Genomic DNA, 17,464 nt, shown 5'->3' on the forward strand with positions numbered 1-17,464 from the left:
TGCTGAATTCTGTACTCATTAGAGATGCCTAATGAGTGAAGCCACAAGTCAAACACAAGCAACTAAGGTGCAAGTACTAGCCGCAAGAGATCTATGGATTACAGAGCTGTTCGAACGAAGTCATTAAATTAGTTCACCAAAATCAGAAAAACAAACTAACTCAACCATCTAAAGAGACTTAGATTAGAGGCTGAGGCTAAACCACGTCAAAACTTATGGAGGCTTTATAGGTAGATCAGATCAGCAACCCCTTAGGACCTCAAACTCCACTCTTGACGCGCAAAGTCCTCGTTAATTTCAAAAAACCAATCAAAAACCAATAATATATACTAACCAAACTGGCAAATGTAACACCACTCTAAATTTCAAAAGACTAGAGAAGCACTCTCACATTGATACAAACTTCACAACAACCAGTTTAGAGATGTGGTGCTAGTCTACCCCTTCTACAATACAATGACCTTACCCAACCTTGCAAAAGAAACAAGTTAGACAGGTGAAAAAAATATAAACAGTTGCCTGGTGAGGCCCAAGAAAGATTGGGCTGGTCAATTATTAAGACCGGCACAGTCATCCTTTACAAGCCTGCAGCAGGACTATTGGTCCGGTTTGGCTCACCAAGCCCGGTTGCCAAAGCTAACACTTCAGGTGATATCTCCCAACTTCCACTCTTACGGCCCCAGCTAGAACGCCTTGGATGTGTTGCAGCACGTCCCTATAGGCCTTACTGCTGGCATTGCATTCCGTTCAAAATCAGGAGGTAACATGTCACCAAGACTATTCTTGCTCTCCAAAACGTCAGTACCAAGCCTCCATTCAAAAGCAGTTATCCCTACGCCACCATCTCTCCATGCAGTCTTGCCACCTACCTCGATGTCACCAACTGACTTCCCTATGTTGGGGGTAATGAAACCAGCGTCAGCTGACCCTGCCGGAAACCCCGACTCCAACTGCACCCTTGCCCTGAATTTATTCTTTGAAGGAGTGATTTTTGAGAAGAAAATTTCCTTGAAATTCTCTACTACTACTTTGTTATAAAGGTTAGCTCGCATGTCATACCAATATCTAAAGTTTTCGTAAGTTGTCTGAAAAGAAAAACAAAGGAAAATTAGACAAAATTTCCTTCTCTTTTTTCCGTTCCTCAAAACAAGAACAATCGTGGCAAGACAAATTACCTGATTTTTGCTGATAAGATACAAATGGAAGATGCTAAGGCCACCCACAAACCAGACAGCTATGAAAGTATAGACAATCAACACGATTGAAGCAGGTGTTTTAGCCATTGCCTTCCAAATGCTGATCTCCTCAGCATCCATGATCCTCTTAATATACACCCAGCAAAACCCAAAGACATATATGCAGAGCATGGTTGTGGAGAAGACAAACATGAAGAAAAATCGGTAGTTTCTCGGCAAGACATCCATTCCAGTGACACTGTTAATCACACATTCTTGGTCATCAATTTTAGACAAACATTCTGACATTACACAGCTGCAGATAAGGTCATAAAGGCACATATAGCCATTACAGAAGCACTGACCCAAAAGACTGACCAGGTTTCAGCAGTTCTTACAAGTCTGACTTCATGCAGATTTCACAAAATTAAACATGCATACATCATTTAGTTCAAGCTACAGGAAAAAGAAAATACAACTGTCAAGAGGCAAAAGTTTTGGGACAATGAGTTAGACAATCAAGTCTAAAGCAGGTAAGATCCCAGACCAAGATCCAACCACAGATCAGGAACCTGAGATTCCAAAAACAGCAGATTATGTGACAAAGAGAACTAATTTATCATTTCCTAGACCAGCTTCGCTGCTAGCACTCAATTCATCTAAAAAATGCACATATTCAAGCATCAAGTTCCAGCAAAGATGCCTAAGATAAACAGATGTAATAAGGCTATGAAAGCTCAATGGCATTTACCTGCCCAATGCATTGCCCAACCCAAGGACAATGATGGTCAAAGCCCTCCACACAGTTATTGCAGATTGAACAGTGGGAGCAGCGAGGAGGCTGGTACAGCATACAGGTATCACAGTATTTGATCTTTACAGTGATGTCATTTACAACAACTTCTCTTATGCGAGGTAGACGTAGCTGTGGGGTTTGACCATCCCCAAGTTCAATATTGGCATCAAAGCCTTCTATTTCTGGAGGATGGGCATTACGGGGTATTATACCAGGATCCCTACCAGAAGTTAGAAGGAGAAGGCCTGAAATCTGCACAAAGAGTATAACACATAAGCTCTTGAAGTTAAAACATCAATTATGAAAAATATATGGATCCCATAGATCTTATCAACAACAATGAAAAAGTTCAAATATCTATCCAAGCATTCAATTTGTTCAAACTCGAGAAAAACATAGTTTTGAAAAAAGGATTTCCTATTTTCCTTGGAAAGGTCTAGGGGATGTTTAAATAAAAATAAAAATTGAAAAAGTTTTCTTTTAACAAGTATCATTCATGATATCATCATGATATTCTCATTGTAAAAATTTCTTCAACATGCTATTTTGAGTTTTTATTGTTTGAAAAATCGTTTAAATGCGATAAATTGAAATACCATGACAATTGGTGAGTAGATTTTTGCTAGAATTAAAGACCTCAAAACTAAATGGTCCTGTTAGTAACAATATAGAAATATCAGTCATTTCAGCAAACAGATGCACAGGATCAATATGGACAAAATTAAAATTAGACCCTCAAAATCAGGATAATTCAACTGAAAGTGTATAAAGCTAAAGTGACAAAAATTTTATGCACAAACATACATTTTACAAAAAGCTCTAGATGTGGAGTTACAGACTGTCAATTATGAATAAAAAGTCTAATATATGTCAAAAACATACAGTAAACAAATAATGATCAATAAAGTATATTCGTTTGATGTCAAGCATAGACTACATATTGATACGAACCATGGAATCCTTAAAGATAGATAAGTTTGAAACCCAGTTAAGTCTAATATATGTCAAGTTAAGTTTGAAACCCAGTTAACCCTTAACACAGGAGTGTCCAGCACCAGTACATGTATGACATGGGTACAACAATGGAACGGGGGGCTAGCAGAAGTACCCATATTACATAGCCTGTGTACTGACCATATTTCTGTAATCTCATCATACTTAACTTTTAAAAAGATTTGAAGGTTTTCATGCACAAAGCACCTGTAAAATCATATGCGGAGAAAAAGAGATGAGCCTATTGCAGTAAACTCTTGAAAATCACAAAAGATGAGATAGGTCACTCCAGATGACACCATCCATTGACTTATCTGTTCAGTTTTTTCTAAAGTGTTGGATCTTGGATATGTCTAGTTATGATCTATAAAATAGAGATCAAAGTGGTTGACAGATGAAGGGTCCAGAACAAGCATGAACTGTATAAGAGGGTCAAAGGAGGGGTATGTTCCATAAAAATGTGCCTGACAGTTTGTTTTCGCATTCTGCAAACAACAGAACTTGTGTTGTAATTCAAGCTTTGTTCTGCAGATGACCAAATGTGTAAACAATTTTACTACCAAGAAAATGCTAAGAAAGCATATACCATAGTTGCCAGTTGAGGAAGCGGGAGTGGGAAGCGGTTCGGGAAGCGGAAGCGGGATGCGAAGCACTTTCAAAATTTTAGGAAGCAGGAAGCATGGAACAACTTAGAAACGAACCAAGAATCGTCTCGGAAGCGGACTAGGAAGCGAGGGGGAAGTGAAAAAAGAGAAAAAAAATTAAAAATAAAAATGAAAATACAAAAAGAAAAAAAGAAAAAAAAGGGGAAAGCGAGTTTCACATAAATGGGAAGCGTGCTTCCCGTAAATGGGAAGCGCACTCCCCTAAATTGGGAAGTGTGCTTCCCAATTTTTTTTGCGCTTCCTAGCATGTTTCCGAAGCGTGACGTTTCAGCTGAAACACGCTTTGGTATACTCAATAAAAATATGTGGCCATTTGCAAATATGGCATTTGCAAGAAAGATGCTTTCAACTGCCTAGCAAAAGCATTAGTTGTGGAATGCGACCAAACAATTCCATGGAATACATTTGTTCAGAAAAATCTGATCCAATAAATCATCTGTAGCAAGACCACAGTTGGAAATGAACTGTGGCACTCAGCTCCCATCTGAAGGTTTGATTTCTCCTTTTGGACAGTTAAGACTTGAGAAATAGTATAAGATGGATGTACAACTAACTCTGCTAGATTTAGGATAAATGCAATGCGCCTCAGAATGGTCAGAACCCAGTTTAGTTCATGCAGAAAACATAGCCAGAAGGAGATGCTACAAGCACAGCTATTAAGCATTTACCTATCTAAAGTGCTTTTCAACCAACGATTAATCATCGTAAGAGCAAAATGGTCATTGGTGAGCTCAAACCATAGTCACTGATGTCATGCTTGTGGATCAAGGGTCAACAAGGCCCGAAGACCTTGGTATGCTAGGCATGATTATTTCAATTGTATAGGATTTCAGTATACTTGAAAAATTGGGCCATAGTTCAAATTTGCAGCCTCAGCAGAAAACCTTTGTAAGAATGCTTCAAATTTCAAACCAACCAACCCAAGACATAAATCTCAACCTACAGTTTTGGCTTCCAACATGTCCATGCATAATATCTACCTGCATTCCAATCTCTTGGCACATAAAATGCTGATAGAACTTGGAACACATTAGTATTAATGGAAGAAACACAGCAGAGTGAGAAGCACCTCAAGGGAAGAGGACCCTAGAAGCAAGAATTATGTTGCTCCCAAAGCATATGAAGAAGTTAGGTTTATTATAGGAAGCAAGTTTTCAATGAAATAGTAATAAAAAATGAGAAGAATGACTCCCCATCCCTAGAAATCGAGATTCCCAAACAGAAGAAGTTCAATTGTGAACTACCCAAGGGCCTGCATTTATTGTTGTCCTTTAACTCAGGTTAAATCATGTCAAATTACAATAGTGACCTTCATCATTAAGAGTTCAAACTGTTTATCTTTTCTTTTTAATGAGGATGAACAAGTAGTCAAGTACTTTTCAGTTTTCAAGGGACAATACAAGAAACCAAAAAGGACTTGCGTTTTCCAATATGGTGGATGTTGACATGAGGTCCCTATTTGACTGTTTTTCAGGAAAAATTTGACCCACATTTGGAATTTAAAAAATGTGAGTCCCATATTTGGAATCAGATGCAAAAGGTTGGCCCCTAAATGGAATTTTCCCTAAAGAAAACATAGTACATTCACTTCTAATTCAAGTCTCATCTTGCTTAATGTCTGGTTCTTATTTCACTCCCAATTTACTTTCCATGATTCTTAAAGATGATAAAACACCTAGTTTCTCACTTATGCATCCTGTATCACTTCTCGATTTTGCTTCCCAATGTGTGGCATGCACTATGTTGTAGGCTCCTAGCCTTTTCTATTATTGAGCCACCTTAGGTTCAGGCTTAGCCAGCTAACTTTGGTCAGCCAAATGCATTCCTTCATAAAGTAATAGATGACTTGTGGGGTATTGAATTTCTCCTGATTTTATTAAGCAAGAAATTAGAAGAGATTTTATCAAGTTTTTGTTATGATGTTGAATTTATCATAAAATTTGGAAAATTAAACGCCCCAACATTTTTCAGACCACCTCTTCAAGATGTGTCCAAAATTAGAAAAACTTACATCTATAAAAAAATTTGGGAAAATTTCACATAAGGACGTAGCTTTTACCTGAAATTTCAATAACAGATCCATGTTTTCATCAAAACTCTCAAACAAGGACTTAGAGTTAAATGTCAGGAAAAAGTTAAGATTGAAAATAATTCCACCCCAACCATATGTCATAAAAGACAATTTACCATTAATAATGAAGTTTTTTAGCACTGATACTGCCCAATACATATTTTCCAGCAGTAGTGCTGTTTGAACAAGATTTTTCATTGCCAATAGACTTTGGAGAAGTCTTCTAGAAAGAAAATCCTCAACAATTAAGTTCTTTTATGACTTTTTTTCTTAAACGATCTAAGATTTATTAAGTCATTTTACATGGCTTAACTCAAGGGCAAACCATGGTATGGTAACCAAATGGAGGTAACAGCAGGTCTATTTTAGCCAAGTTACACAAAAAGATAGGACTGTAATTAGGATTTTAAAAAATGCGACAGATCTGAAATTATGAGTTAAAGTTGGGTCTGTTTATGGAAATTTCTCTTCTTTTAAAGAACTTCCCTAAGGGCATGTTTGGAAACGAGAAAATGGTAGGAAAAATGCAAGTAAAAAAAAAAACTGGTAACTTTTTCAACCATTCCAAACAAGAGAAATTTTTTTAAAGAAAAGTTTTTCTAAAAAGTGTGATTTTGATATGAAAAATTCTTTTTGATTAGTGCAACCATTCACCCACACCACAACTCATCTCATGGGCTGCCACAAAAAGAGCTTCCTCCATCTTCATCTTCCTCCCACCCACCACCATTTCCAGCTCTCTCTCTCTCTCATTTTTCTCACATTTTCCATTCCGTTTTTCTCATGCTACACAAACAAGTGAAATTTTTTCATTTAGAAAAGTTATCATATAAAAAAATTTCATAGCCAAGATTCAAAAGAAAGAAATTGCAGAGGCTTTAAAGAAAATGGACTCCGTTCGAAACTAGCGCAATTCAATGAAGAGTTTGCCGAGCTGTCACACACAGTTAGCAGGGTTAGCTTGGCTGTGTTGGAACTCGGCCCAAGAGCCAGAAGTCTTCTTTCTGAGTTTTTCCTGTCAATCTGACAAGCCTAAAAAAAACAGTCACGTCTTCGTAAAAGGAAGGAAGCACTTTTTCTCTTGATCCGTGGCACGAGGGATGGTACGCCTCTCGTGGCTACTCCCCTGTCTCCATGCTACCCACTTTTCAGGTTTAAGGAAATCCTGCTGACGGCCCCCTGAACTGGATCCGCAGTTGGCCCAGATGGTATACCTATCGAGGCTTGAAAATGCTTGGGTGAGAAAGGTTTAGAATGGTTGACAAATCTTTTTAACAAGATTTGGCAGACAAATAAGATGCCTAATGAGTGGGGGAAGAGTACTTTGGTTCCTCTATATAAGAATAAGGGTGATATACAAGATTGTACAAACTATTGTGGTATAAAACTCATGAGTCATACTATGAAACTTTGGGAGATGGTGATTGAGTATAGGTTGAGGAAGGTTGTCATGATATCGGAGAATCAATTTGGTTTTATGCCTGCAAGATCAACTATGAAAGCTATACATCTTCTTATACAACTTATTGAGAGATATAGAGAGAGGAACAAAGATTTGCATATGGTTTTTATTGATTTGGAGAAGGCATACGATAGAGTACCTAGGGATGTTCTCTGGTGGACAATGATGAAGAAAGGTGTTTCTCTAAAGTACATTAATATAATTAAAGATATGTAAGAAGGAGTAGTAACCAATGTCTGCACTTGTGGAGGGGTGACAACCAATTTTCCTATAACGGTTGGGGTACATCAAGGATTTGCATTAAGCCCTTTCCTATTTGCTATAGTGATGGATGAGCTTACGAGATCAATTCAAGAAAATGTGTCGTGGTATATGTTGTTTGCTGATGATATTATTTTGATTGATGAGTCTAGAGTTGGGGTTAATGCTAAGTTAGAATTATGGAGACAGACATTGGAAGCAAGATGTTTTAAGTTGAGTAAAAGCAAGACAAAATATATGGAATGTCGGTTTAGTAAGCAACGAAGTAGTGATGGGAGTGTAGTGAAGCTTGGTCAACAAGAAATACTGGTGGATGACTGTTTCAAATATTTGGGATCTATCATTCAAAAGTATGGAGAAATTGATGGAGATGTAAATCATAGGATAAAGGTGAAAGTTTTCCTCTGCACCTGCGTTGAGAAAGAGAAGAGAGAGAGAGAGAGAGGGAGAGAGAAAACAATTACGGCTGTCACGATTTCTGTAAAAAGAAATCGTGACCTAACTTGTATATTTAAGATACATTACAATATGGGTCCGGGTCTGGTGTATCCAGACCCGATAAATGTAAAAATAGTTACATGTTACATATCGGGTACATGGATCGGGTCAGATCCAATGCCTATACACCCTTTTCAACCCCCCTCAAGTTGATTATGGTTTTGAACCATGAACAACTTGCTTTTAAGCATCCAAAAGCGGTCCTTGGTTAACCCTTTGGTAAATATGTCTGCAACCTGTCTTTCAGTGCTGACAAACTCAGGCTCAATCTCTTTTTCTTCAACCTTCTATCTCACAAAGTGTTGGCCGATCTCAATGTGCTTGGCACGACTGTGATGTACCGGATTGAAAGACATATTGATGGCACTTTGATTGTCGCAGAGCAAGGTAGTGTGGGAGATCTTTTCTCCTACTTCAATTAGAAGATGCCTGATCCATGTGACTTCGGCAGTGGCAGCAGCCATGGATTTATATTCAGCCTCAGTGCTTAATCTAGCAATAGCTTTTTGTTTTCTACTGCTCCAAGAGACTAAATTTATTCCACTGAAGGCACAATATCCTGATGTAGATCTTCGTTCGTCAGGATCTCCTGCCCAGTCTGCATCACAATATACAGTAATTTCGTGCTCGTCTTGGCCATATGATTGTGGTAAATATATCAATCCATCTCCAATAGTCCCTTTCAGATATCGAAAGATCCTCTTGACTGCTTCCATATGTCCAGTACGTGGCACATGCATAAATTGAGACACTTGATTGACTGAATAAACAATATCAGGTCTAGTGAATGTGAGGTATTGTAACATTCCTATTATGCTACGATACCTGGTGGGGTCATCACACAGATCTCCATCATGAGCGCTAAGTTTTTGATGAAGTACAGTCGGTGTTCCCAGAGGTTTGCAGTCTTTCATGCCTGCCTTGCTGAGAACGTCTACGGTGTACTTGTGTTGAGTGAGTGTCAAGCCATGAGCCTGGTTATCAACTTCTACACCAAGGAAATAGCGTAGAACTCCAAGATCTTTCATTTTGAACCTTTGACCTAATAAGTCTTTTATTTCTTGGATATGGTCCGCAGAGTTTCCTGTGATGATGATATCATCGACATATATTAATAGTAGAGTGGTCACAGACGGGCTTTTAAAAATAAATAATGAGTGGTCCAGCATGGAACGTGAAAATCCATGCTTCTGAATCTCTAGCGAGAAGCTATCAAACCAAGAGCGAGATGCTTGCTTTAGGCTGTAGATGACTCTTTTTAGCTTGCATACATGGGTTTTACAATTTTGTTCTTGATATCCAGGGGGTTGTTCCATGTATACTTCCTCCTTTAAATTCCCATGTAAAAATGCATTTTTTACATCAAGCTGACTCAACTTCCATCCATGTTCAACAGCCAGGGAGATGATGATTCGAATCGTTCCCATTCTTACAACCGGACTAAAAGTCTCATCATAGTCTTGCCCTGCTTCTTGGGTGAATCCTTTTGCTACAAGCCTGGCCTTATATCGTTCAATGGTTCCATCTGGTTTGTACTTGATTTTGTAGACCCATTTGCATCCGACAACATTTTTATCAGGTGGTCTGGGAATAACTTCCCATGTTCCACATTCATGCAAGGCTTGCATTTCATCATTCATGGCTTCTACCCATTTCATAGAAGCGGTTGCCTGATAATACATGATGGGTTCTTCGTCCTTATTGATGGTAGTTAAAAATAGTTGAAGATCCAAGGAGAAACTATTATAACTAACCCATCTATCAATAGGATGTCGTATGCGGTTTGATTTTCTGGCTGCAAGAGTACGAGAAGACGCAGGATTGGCGACTGAGACATGATCTGGATGACTTGATGTTGTCGGTCTCTGTCTAGAATAGACAATGCCTTTGTATCTGCCCGGTACTTCCTCTGCATTCTGTGACCCCGACGTCCCAGTGTTCTCAAACACCTCTCCTTCTTGTTGCACACAATCTGAGGAACATGCTTCATTGGAGCCAGCAAAAAGTTCTGAGCTCAGCCAAGGATAGTAAATTTCAGTTGGCATATTCGTTGTGTCAGCTCCGTGATCAAAATTTTGTTCATCAAAGACAACGTTTCTTGAGGTTCTGATGCGTTTATTGGTGGGATCATAACACCTATATCCTTTGTAATCATCTGCATATCCCACAAATCTGCACTTTTGAGCCTTGTCTTGAAACTTGTTTCTCAAAGACTGATCGATATGCACATAGCAGACACATCCAAAAACACGCAGATCATAATAACTAGGATGAGTTCCAAAAAGACAGTGATAAGGAGACTTATTCTCCAGAACAACCATAGGCAATCTATTTATCACATGCACGGCTGAATGGAAAGCTTCGGTCCATAGGTTGATGGGAAGATTGTTGTCATGGAGCATACTCATGGCACTTTCAACGATATGCCTGTGTTTTCGTTCAGCAATTCCATTTTGTTGAGCGGTGTGAGGACATGACACCCTTCTTCCTATTCCGTTATTTTGAAGAAAAGAAATAAAATCACGGGATGAGAATTCCCCACCTCCATCACATTGGAAAAATTGAATGGACTCAGAAAATTGATTTTTGACAAGGGAAAGAAAATTTTGAAACAAAGAGAAGACTTCCGACTTATTTTTTATGAAATATATCCAAGTGTATCGAGAATAGTTATCAACAAATATTAGATAGTATTTACTTCCAGATCCAGAAGCAATTGGGGCGGGTCCCCATACATCAGAATAGATTATCTCAAAAGGTTTTGAAGCTCTCTTATTAATGGAATGAAAAGGCAATACATGACTCTTGCAGGAAAGACAACTTGAACATTTGTGACTGTTCTCATCCCTATTGAGACTTTCTTTTGGAATGAGATTATTAGATACAAGTTTCTCAATAAAATGACTCCCAGAATGGGCTAACCGACTATGCCATAAGAATGGCTTATTACATTCAGAAATACTAAAAACATTAGCAGAAGAGGATGAACATGACTCTAATGAGGGCTTTGAATTCAGGTGGACAGGGCGAACAGCATGACAAGGAGCTTCTTCAAAGACATACATATTGCCTCGTCTCTTTCCTTCAGCGAATGTTTCCCTCGTGCGTAGGTCCTTGACCTGCACAGAGAAGGGAGTGAATTCAACTGAAGCATTATTATCATCAATAAGTTTGGAAACAGAGACAATATTTTTCTTAATGTCAGGGGCATGAAGAACGTCTGAAAGAGTAAGAGTGGAATATGATATGGGATGACAATTTTTCCAACATGAGAAACAGGATGGTGGGATCCATCTCCAGTGACAATCTTACTTTTTCCAAAATAAGGAATGAGATTAGAAATCTTACCTGCATCACTTGTCACATGAGTGGCTGCCCCTGAGTCGACAAACCAAGTGCCTTCATCACTCTGCTTCAATTTCAACTTTGACAACACAGATATCAACAGATCTTTAATCTCTTCATTATTTGAGAACTTCCTTTTGTTTTCTGTCTGTGGACCCTTTCCTTTATTCTCTGGATTATGCCAACAATTCGCTTTGATATGCCCCTTTTTGTTACAAAGGAAGCAAGTAGGAATGGATCTTGATCCCTATGCATGAGCGAACGTATTTGGAGTGGGAAGCAGACCACGCCCTCCGTGTCCACTTCGCCCTTGTCCTCCTCGTCCTCGTCCTCTACCATAAGTTACTCCTGTGGCAAAAACTTCCTGAGAATTTGTGTGAATGTGAGATTCCTCAGAGAACCCTTTCAGAGTCATCTCATACTGAATCAATTTTGCTCGCAACTCATCAAAGGTAGGAAGAGCAGGGAGACACAATAGTGAAGTGACGATCATATTGTAGTCGGATCCCAATCCACTCAGAGTCTGTTGTACCATATCACTGTCACTCACCACGCACCCTATAACTGCAAGTTGGTCTGTGATAGTCTTCATCTTGTTTAGATATTCCATGATGGTCATGGAATCTTTTCTCAGCATTTGAAATTCCCTCTTGAGAAAAACCATTCGTGCCTGCGAAACTTGTGAATATGTTTGAACCAATTTTTTCCAAAGTTTGAGAGCAGTACAATTGTCGAGAATTGCAACAAGGACCTCTTTGGACAGGGTGGAAGTGATATATGCAACCATCGACTGATCTTTCCTTTCCCAGTTGAGGTACTCTACGTTCTTGACATACACAATTGAACTTACTCCTTTGTCATCTTTTTCCTCTCTCGTAACAAATTCGAGTGGAGCGGGAGTGGTTCCATCAAGGTGACCCAAGAGACCTTGACTCCTTATAAAAGGAATGATTTGTCTCTTCCAGATCAAGAAGTTTGAGGTAGTTAACTTTTCATAAACGAGTTGAGTGAGAAAACTTGAAGAAAGATTGGATGAAGAGGAATGAATATCCATGAGGAAGAGTTTTAACAAGAAAAAGGAACCCTTTTTGTGTTACCAGAGTATCCACAGAGTGCTCAGTCTGCAGCCAAAGATGTTTGCTGATCGTCCCTTTTTTTTTTTACGGCTGAGAAATTCAAAAATCTGCGACCAGAGGCTGTCAGAAGAAATTCAGGCTGTATTCCAAGACTGAGTTTTCTTTTCTACTTTTGAAAGGTCGGATATTTAAGCAATGGAAAGAAAATCAAACTGTATTTTCAATGTGAAAGTAATGAGGAAAGGAAGAAAAAAACTGTATTTTCAATGTGGATCCCACTCGTAACAGTCAGAAGAAATATGATACGAGAAAGGGGTTCTGAGAGTCGATATCCAGCCCTGCCCGATATCCAAGCCCAGTATAAGAAGAGGGATACGCAGGCTGTATTCCAAGAAATTTGATGTCGCAGACCTGCCCGATATCCAGCCCAGTATAAGAAGGGATACGCAGAAAAGAGAAGAAAAAAAAATTGAAGGGATACGCAGAAAAGGAATTCACGCGAAACAGGCTTTTCCCTTTCTTGATGTACAGGATCACCGTGAACCAGGGTTCACGTGAGCTCTTCGTGAACAGATTAGGAATTCACGTGAGGCGTGAATCCACTAAAGGAAAAGAAAAGACTGAAGAGGGGAAAAACGAGAGATGGAGATTGGGAATAGAGGTAGAGAGAAGAAAACTGAAGAAGAAAAGAAGATGGGAGAAGAAAGAAACCTCAAACCTTTGATCTGTCGCACCTTTGGAATCCTCCGCAACCCCTAGATGGATCTTCGCTCTGATACCATAAAAGTTTTCCTCTGCACCTGCGTTGAGAAAGAGAAGAGAGAGAGGGAGAGGGAGAGAGAAAACAATTACGGCTGTCACGATTTCTGTAAAAAGAAATCGTGACCTAACTTGTGTATTTAAGATACATTACAGTATGGGTCCAGGTCTGGTGTATCCAGACCCGATAAATGTAAAAATAGTTACATGTTACATATTGGGTACATGGATCGGGTCAGATCCAATGCCTATACACCTTTTTCAAAAGGTTGGGTAGATGAAATGGAAAAGTGCAACTGGAGTGTTGTGCGATCGTAGAATGCCATTTCAGTTGAAGGAAAAGTTTTATAGGATGACAATTAGGCCTGCTTTAGTATATGGTACGGAATGTTGGGCTGCCAAGAGACATCATATTCAAAAAATGAGTGTAGCTGAGATGTGTATGCTTAGATGGATGTGTGGAAATACAATAAAAGATAAGATTCGAAACGAGGAGATATGTAAGAAGGTAAGCATTGCATCCATTGAAAATAAGATGAGAGAGAATCGTTTACGGTGGTTTGGACATATTCGGCGAAGGCCTAGTGATGCTCCAGTTAGAAGGATGGAGAAATGGGAAAATATATTAGTTAAAAGAGGTCGGGGTAGGCCTAAGAAGACTTGGATGGAGATGATAGGAAAGGATATGAATGCTTTGAACCTCACCGAGGACATGGCATTGGATAAAAATGATAAGAGGAGAAGGATTCATGTGGAAGACCCAGAATGATTTTCTTTTTTGGTTCATATCGCCGACCCCAATTGTTTTGGGATGAAGGCGTAGTTGCTGTTGTTATTGTTGTTGTTGTGATAATTTTTCTTGCTTCCAAACATGCCATTAGATTTCACCAAGAAAGCCAAAATCCTTTAAAAAATATCTCCCAAAAACTGACATCGTTAAGAATATCTCAAGACAATATTTATTACCAACAATTAGGTAACCCACAGAAATCAGTTAGGTACAATGAATACATGACACATAAATAGGCTTATCTAACTCTCCCTTCATGTGAATAAGTAATCCCCCCCTCCCCCAGCAAATCCAAAGAGGGTAGAACTTATTAGACACTAGAGTCCATGAAATGGCATGAAAAGGGATCAGATTGGATTTGTACTGGTTTCTACCCCAACATGGTATGGCTTGATGTAGATCTCCGACAAATCTCATTCAGCTAGATAGAGTTCTAGCACATGAAAGTCGAAGTATATACCTTATTCAACACAAACTGTCTTTTTGAGGATACACTGATAATGAGAGAAATTTCTGCATATCCACCCGAAGCGAACAATAATATCAGAATCCGACAAATCGGCCCAGACTGATTTACTAATAGGATACCCTGATATGTTCCAAAATTTCTCTTTAAGAACTATGAATGCACAGGCACATCAAAACATGTTAAAACTGGAACTGTAAAGAACATGAAGACCAGAGTAACAGCACAGAACACTCCACAAATAAAAATTTAGATAAAACTAAAAGGAACCCGATTTGGTGTTCTTGGCACAGACATGATAAAGATGAAATGAAATGGGGATCTTCAAAACACGAGCTTAGATTAACAAGAGCAAGTGTCAAGAATGACACTAAAGCATAACCCTTAAAAAGGGTATAACTGGAAACAAAAATAAAAATAAAAATGTATTCTTTATTGATATGAAAAACCAATTGCTTAAGAAGCATTGGAGTAAAATACAAGAGGGGCTGCACCCCTTTATATACACAGCTGAAAGAGGACTCAATAGAGCTGTTGGCCACAGTCCAACAGCTCTATTTAGAGCTGTTGGAACGTGTCAGTCCAACAGCTCTATTAAGAGTTGTTGGACTGTGTCAGTCCAACAGCTCTATTGCTAGTCAAGTCTGGACAAGACTTGACTACCAACAGTCATTCTAGTTCAAACTGAACTAGATGACATAAACACAAAAAATAAAAATAAAGGAAAAAAATTACAGAAATGAAAGAAATGAAAAATGTATTTATATATATAATAATATAATATTATTATATATACATATATGTACAATTTTACATTTTAACACTCCCCCTCAAACTTACGGTACAATGAGCGAAAGTTTGTCTAAGAGAAAGTGAAATCGGGGAGCAGCAAGAGGCTTTGTAAAGAAGTCTGCTAACTGATATTCTGAAGTGACATATGGCAGATCAATTATCCCGTGTAGATATTCCTCTCTAACGTAGTGACAATCCATTTCGATGTGTTTGGTGCGTTCGTGGAATGTTCTGTTACTGGCAATATAAATCGCACTTTTGTTGTCACAACACATTTGTGAAGCCTTTGTTGCTTCAACTCCCATGTCAGCAAGCAGTCGTCGGAGCCAAACTACTTTCATGGTCGTGGTTGTCATGGCTCTGTATTCAGCTTCGGTGGATGAGAGAGATACCTTCTGCTGCTTTTTACACCTCCACGAGATTAATGATTCCCCTAAAAAGACACAAAAGCCAGTGGTTGAGTGTCTGTTATTGGGATCACCTCCCCAATCAGCATCAGTATATGCAATTAAATCAAGAGAAGAGGAGGAAGATAAGAAAAGTCCTCGTGAAAGAGAGGACTTGATGTATCTGATAATACGCATGACTGCTCCCATATGAACAGAAGTAGGAGCATGTTGAAATTGACTTGTTGTATGAACAGCATGTGATATATCTGGTCTGGTAATGGATAGATAGGAAAGTGCCCCGACAAGCTGTCTGTAAGAAGTAGGGTCTGCAAGAAGTTCTCCATCATCAATCTTCATTTTAACATTAACAACTTCTGGAGTGTCGACTTTCTTATCATCAGTAATACCAGACCTGAAAACAATATCAAAAGCAAATTTAGTCTGAGATAATAAATATCCTTTAGGAGAATAAGCAACTTCAATGCCTAAAAAATATCTCAACAAACCTAAATCAGTCATTTCAAAATGAGATTTAAGAAGTGTTTTGATTGTTTCAACTCCCTGTTTATCGCTTCCGGTGATGATCATATCATCCACATAGAGAAGAAGCACAATGATCCCTGCATCAGAATTCTTAATAAACAAAGCAGTGTCAGTTAAACAGAATTGAAAACCAATATCAATCATAACACGACTAAACCTATCATACCAAGCTTTTGGTGCTTGTTTAAGTCCATAAAGAGCTTTTTCTAAGCGAAGGACTTTACCCTTAGGAATACTTAGACCAGGAGGGGGTTCCATATATACTTCTTCAACTAGCTTTCCATTTAAAAAAGCATTTTTGACATCCATTTGAAAAATAGACCATTTTTTTATAGAAGCTAAGGCAATTAAGGTTCGGACAGTAGTCATACGAGCCACCGGAGCAAAGGTTTTTTCATAATCAATCCCATATTCTTGGGCATAACCTTTGGCTACTAAACGGGCTTTATATCTTTCAAGAGTACCATCACTCTTGGTTTTAATTTTATAAACCCATCGACATCCTATAGTTTTCTTCCCTGGAGGAAGATCTTGAATATTCCATGTAGAAGCCTTTTCAAGTGCATCTAATTCAGCTTTCATGGCTTCTATCCATTTGATATCATTTTTTGCTTGAAAATATGTGGATGGTTCTTCATATGAGTGAATTAATACAATAACTGCCCTATATGTGGGTGAGAAAGACTCGTATGATACAAACTTTCCTGGAGGCCTCGAGATTCGGGTTGATTGTCTAGTTGGAATGTTAGAATATTTCTCAAGTGCACATGGAGGATTAGACTCTTGTCGCCTGGAATATTGAATACTAGTATCTCTATGAACTTCTTCATTTTCAACATTAAGATCAATAATTCTTTGATCATCATCAAAGTTAAGTCAAGGTCATATTCATCAGATGTTGATATTAGATCTAGCAAAAATGAGTACTTAGTGACGTCTTTTAATTTTCTAAAATCAAAGAAGCTCTCCTTTTCAAGAAAGGAAACATTTCTAGACACATATAGTTTATTATTTTTGAAGTCAAAACATCTATAACCTTTCTGGTTTTCAGCATATCCTAAAAAGGCACAAGGAATCGCACGAGGGGAAAGTTTATCATTTTTGTCAGTAAATATGAAACATTTGCACCCAAATATTCTTAGTCTAGAGTAGTCTGGAGAAATGTTCATAAGTTTTTCAATGGGAGTGATATTTTGTAACGAAGAAGATGGCATCCTATTAATGAGATAGGTGGAAGTTAAGGCAGCTTCTGCCCAAAAGTCTTTCGGGACTTGATTTGCTATTAATAAAGTCCTAGTGGTTTCTATAATATGGCGATGTTTTCGTTCTGCCAGTCCATTTTGTTGAGGTGTATAAGGACAAGATCTTTGATGTGTGATGCCA

The 17,464-nt window shown here is 38.5% G+C and overlaps 1 pseudogene across 1 annotated transcript in view; it reads right to left on the reverse strand.

Moving 5' to 3' along the window:
- Positions 1–577: 577 nt before the first annotated feature.
- The window catches only part of LOC149840440 (putative protein S-acyltransferase 7), a 36,672-nt pseudogene continuing 19,785 nt past the window's right edge, over positions 578–17,464 (reverse strand). The window contains exons 3-5 of the transcript XR_016431685.1: positions 1,931–2,223; positions 1,176–1,434; positions 578–1,085 (exon numbers count right to left, since the gene is read on the reverse strand). The product of XR_016431685.1 is annotated as a putative protein S-acyltransferase 7 (transcript). The remainder of the gene's footprint in view (positions 1,086–1,175; positions 1,435–1,930; positions 2,224–17,464) is intronic.

The sequence above is a fragment of the Nuphar pumila genome, chromosome 4 (assembly GCF_984573655.1).
Source record: "Nuphar pumila chromosome 4, dmNupPumi1.hap1.1, whole genome shotgun sequence".
Taxonomy (NCBI): Eukaryota; Viridiplantae; Streptophyta; class Magnoliopsida; order Nymphaeales; family Nymphaeaceae; genus Nuphar; species Nuphar pumila.